The following is a 5,439-nucleotide window of genomic DNA, read 5'->3' as shown; positions in this document are numbered from 1 at the left end:
GGACTTTGGGATTGCACTGAGAATGCCTGATTAATCCAGGGTATCTTCCCTATCTCATGCTCACAACATGACCAGGCTCACTCCATCGATATCCTTCATCTCCCCTTGGCATGGGCTTTCACGTATACACAGCTATGTGAGGATAATGTGAGGATGGCAAGACCTGTTTTAAGTCTTTACATCTTTAGAGAGGAATTCTTTTTCCAGCATATCCTTAAGAATGACATTAATAACAGATTATTCCAGAATAGTCTACATTTGTACAAATGTTTTTTCATCAACACCCAAGTTTTCATGTACACATGTATATGTTTCTAACTACAATGTTTCTTTGTATGTCTCTCTTTTCTTAAATTAAAATCTATTTTGAGATATGTTTGGTGGAGCAGGCCTGCAATTCCTGCTAGTTGGGAGGCTGGAACAGGAAGAATGAAAGTTCAAGTCCTACACGGGCTTCAGAATGAATTCTAGGCCAGCCTGAGTAACTTAGTGAACTCTGTCTCATATAAGGAGGAGAGGGGTTGTAGAGATGGCTCATTGATTAAGAACACTTGATGCTCCCACAGAGGATCTGGGTTAGATACCTAACACACTCATGGTGCCTCACAGCTAGGACTGGTTACCAGCACCCACACTGCACAAATGGGCCATGGTGGTACACACCTGTAATCTAGTGCCTGGAGAGGGAGGGCAAGGGTATCAGAAGTTGAAGGCCATCTTGTCTATGCAGCAAGTTTAAGGACACATGGAATCCTGTCTCAAAAACAAGAGGAAAAACAATAAATCTCCATAAAAATCAAAACAAACACAAACCAACTTTGATGCTAGTAACTATAATTATTTTTACAACAGATTTTCCTTAAAAATAAAAAAGTACCTAGCCATGGCTGCACACACCTATAAACAAAGAATTTAAGGTGAGCTGGGGCTCCATGAGACAAGACTGTCTCCAAACCAAACCAAACCAAAACAAACAAACAAATAAAAAACCTACAAAGAATGCACGCACATGTTAAATTAATTCAAATCACAAAACGGCATACAGGGAAAAGTGTGTGCCCTTACCACAGGCCCATACAACAGATTTTGCTTTGTTTTGTCTCTGTCGAGACCAACAACAATAATCGTTATGGCAGAAATAGTCACATATGTGGCCCACCATTAGGAAGGCACAGGCAAGAGGATAAGGAGCCCAGGGCTATTATGTTAGTTACATAATGAGTCAGAGGGAAGCCTGGACTACTTGAGACCCTGTCTCAATCCCCCTTCAGCCAATAAGTTCATTGGTATCCAATCTAAAGATTCTCTTAAATGCTTTTGGGAATAAGTGGTCCTGTTTTCTTTTCTTTTGTTTGAGGTAGGACCTCAGCCTGTATCTCCAGCTGACCTGGATCTTGAGATTTCCCTGCCTCGGCCACTATGACAGGCATGTGGCACATGCAACTGCAGTAGTCTCATAGCATCTCTCTGTCTATAGCCTCCTCAGTTTCTCTTACGTGCCAGTATCAAGTTAATTTTTCCCTTCACTCTGCTACTAAGAATATACACCAGGGACTTCTAGTCTAGAGGATCATTTGCTACTAGAAATTATGTTTATTTTCCATCATGCATTTTATTTAGTATGTCATTATTATTATTTGTGATGGTGATGGTGGTACGCGTGTGCACAGAAGTTCACCTCAGTACACGTATAGAGATCAGATGACAACTTTTGCTACTTGGTTTTCTCCTTCTGTGAGTTCTGGAGATTAAACATCATTGGGCAGTGTGGCAAGCACTTTTACCATTTCTCCAGTCCCAGAAATTATATTTAAAGTTTGTCATTTTTCATTGAAAGGTCTTTTGATTTTGTTGCAAGAGATCCTCATATCCCCAGCGCTCATATTTCCATAGAGGAGAGAGACTTCTATACTCCTTAGGAAGTACGTTACTTTTTTACTTCTCTCTCTCTCTCTCTCTCTCTCTCTCTCTCTCTCTCTCTCTCTGTGTGTGTGTGTGTGTGTGTGTGTGTGTGTGTGTGTGTGTGTGTGTGTTTGAAACAAGATCTCACTCTATAGACCAGGCTGGCATCAAACTCAGAGATTGGGCTGCCTCTGATTCCAAGTTAGGGGTTAAAGGCATGGGCCACAACTATATCCAGCTCCTTTTGTATTTTACTATTATTATTTTTATTTTTTTCATTTTTTACATCCCAAGCAAAATTTCCCATCCCTTCCCTCCTCCCAATTCCTCCCCTCCACCTCCCCTGTACCCCTCCTTCCATTCACTCCTCCTCCACTGCTTCTGGATTCTAACAATTCCAACGATATCCTTCATCTCCCCTTGGCATGGGCTTTTACATATACACAGGTATGTGAGGATAATGTGACGATGGCTTGGAATTCACTGTATATGGCAAGCTGACTTCCTGTGTATGGTAATCCTCCTTCTCTACCCTTCATTTGCTTCTCCCTAAAGAAAGAAGAGAGACTAATACTTTTAATGGCCTAGATTCCATTGCTGTTAATTCTGGGTCAGGTTGCTATGTTAAAGGTCATTGCACACAACTAACTTATCCTTTTGTCCCATTTTTTATGTAAGTGGCAAATATCCTGTTTCTTGCTCACAGCTTCTCTTGTATATGACTAGATTGATTTTTCTATATATTAAATATTACAGGAAACCATTGTTTTGAACTAAGCTCTGAAGTGATATCTTATTTATACTCTAACAAATAAAGCTTGCCTGAAGATCAGAGGGTGGAGCTAGCCACTGGTTAACCATAGAGGTCTGGAGGTCTGTATAGACAGACAGGAATTGACAAGGCAGGAGCTCAGTCTCTTTTCAGCTGGGAAGTTGGGTAGGTAAGGTGTGGCTGTGGTTTGCTCCTTTGTCTCTCTCATCTCTCATCATTTTCCCCTATATCTGACTCCAGGCTTTTATTAAGACCCATTAGAATTCGTGTTACAAAGCTTCCTAACAGAGAAGGCAAAAAATCAAAATGGAGTCACACATGTTGAAGTTTCACTGTTACCAAATTGATAGCAAGCTATTTAGCTAGAAAGGCAGATTCGGACTTCCCCCTCCTCCACTAGACCCTGCATCTGAACCTGCACACTAACAAGGTTCCCAGAAGAGGTTCTGTCACACATGAACAGTTCAAATTTGAAAGACCCCATGCATCCAGAGCACTCAGGAAGAGGAAAGCAGGCCCATGAATCCTGCTGCTCCACTTGGTTCGATTTCCAAAGAATCTTCATATAGCCCTGACACAAGCTAGGGAGAAGTAGAAGAAAATGTGGTAGATACACACACACACTCAGGAGCATTCAGCAGGGAGCAGCAGCCCAGGGCTTCTGAGTCCCTAGCCAGGGTCATTTCTTTTACAGGCCACTGTCTGCCTGTTAAATCAGTCACTATCCATATTTCCATTTCCCAGAGGACAACTATGACTTACTTATCACCAATCAACAGCTAAGGCTTCTATCAACCTAAATAGGGTCAAAATATTTGAATCCCTCTTGCAAATAGCATTAAATTTGCAGCTCGAGTGATACTCATGTGGTTTTGTTGCTCACACTCATCAATATCTGAAATGTGATCTAGTCAAAAAGCATGGTCTTGGCTCCAGGCCATGTGGAGAGCAAGGAGACACTTGAATCTTACTATGCCACATGGAAGACACTGGCCTCACATACTTGCTGTCCTGGATAGTTTTATGCCAAGTTGACACAAGGTAGAGACACCAAGTTGACACAAGGTTGGAGGAGCCTCAGTTGAGAAAATGCTTCCATAAACTCAAACAGCAGGCAACCCTGTAGGGCATTTTCTTAATAGTGATTGGTGGGGGAGCCCAGCCCATGGTGGATGTTGCCATCCCTGGGCTGGTGGTGCTGGGTTCTATAAGAAAGCAGGCTGAGCAAGCCATGAGGAGCAAGCCAGTAAGCTGTGCCCATCCATGGCCTCTGCATCAGCTCCTACCTCCAGGTTCCTGCCCTGTTTGAGTTTCTGTCCTGACTTCCTTCAATGATGACTACAATGTGGAAGTGTAAACCAAAGAAACCCTTTTCTCCCCAAGTTTCTTTTGGTCATGGTGTTTCATTGCAGCAATAGAAACCCTGACTGACATTGCTTACTAGGCACTTGGAATGTAGGTACTAGAAATAGAAAATACATGTCAGATCTCTATAATTTAGCATAAGAAAAAGAACAAACATTACCTAATTGGTGATTTTTATATGGAGCATTTGTCAACTGGATAAGATTTTAGATCTATTTCTTCAACTAAAATGTAATATTAAAAACAACAACAACGTATGTAAGCCATTTATCAGACTTTTGCAAAATTCAGGATTTCAGGCAGATTTCTCAAAGCAGTCAATTTCAACTGGCAAGATGATGAAGTTCCCTCTACTTTAAGCTTTGCACAGAACTCACCTGAATTACTGATGTTAACCACTCTTTTTCTGCCTTCTGCTCTCCTGCCTTACAAGGAAATGATCTTGGAAATGGCCAATACTCTTTTTGTTCTTCTTTCTGTTTTCTCCAAGGCTTTCTTTGTCTGCAAAACCAAACTCCTTAGGAACATGGAAACATTAATTACTTTTGTTAGTTTTTTTATGGGATGATGTATTGCCTTGTTTGAAAATTACAAATAAGTCGGGCAATGGTGGCACACACCTTTAATCCCAGCACTCGGGAGGCAGAGGCAGGTGGATCTCTGTGAGTTGGAGACCAGCCTGGTCTATAAGAGCTAGTTCCAAGACAGCCTCCAAAGCCACAGAGAAACCCTGTCTCGAAAAACCAACAAAAAAAAGAAAAGAAAATTACAAATAAAGCCAATTAAAGTTGAGGGACCAAATTATTGGGGTTCCCCCTTTTATGCATCTGTTAGATCCACAAAGGTTGGCCCTGTGGGGGGGGGATCAGCCAGTACCTTCCCTGAGTTACTAAGCTCCTGGCATATGGAAGCCCCAAGATAGGATGGGTCAATAGGATTAGTTGCCTAAATTATGGCCATGTATCCTTTGCTAATTGGCAAAGTTCAGAGACCCTGCCCTTTAAGTCTATAAATGGAAGAATTTCCATTTGTTCTTTGGGTTTCTACTGGCTCTACATTATAGTCCAGCTTTCCCAGATGTTACTAGTTGAAGTTTTTGTTTTATTTTTATTAATTAATCAGTTATTTAATTCTTTCCCAGACCAATGATAGTTTCCTCTCCATATCTCCTCTCCTTTCCTAACCATCCCCCTATCTACTCCCTCTCCCTTCCCTTCAGAAAAATGCAGGCTTCCTATGTATATCAGCCCCCATGGCATAACAGGTTGCATTAAGACTAGGCACCTCCTTTCTTATTCAGGTTGGATGCAGCAACACAGCAAGAGGAAAGGGTTCCAAGAGCAAGCAACAGCCCCCACACTCTCTTCCAGGAGCCCAACAAGAAGACCAGGTCATACAAC

This window comes from Cricetulus griseus, chromosome X (assembly GCF_003668045.3).
Source record: "Cricetulus griseus strain 17A/GY chromosome X, alternate assembly CriGri-PICRH-1.0, whole genome shotgun sequence".
Lineage (NCBI taxonomy): Eukaryota > Metazoa > Chordata > Mammalia > Rodentia > Cricetidae > Cricetulus > Cricetulus griseus.
This window is presented reverse-complemented; position numbering follows the sequence as displayed.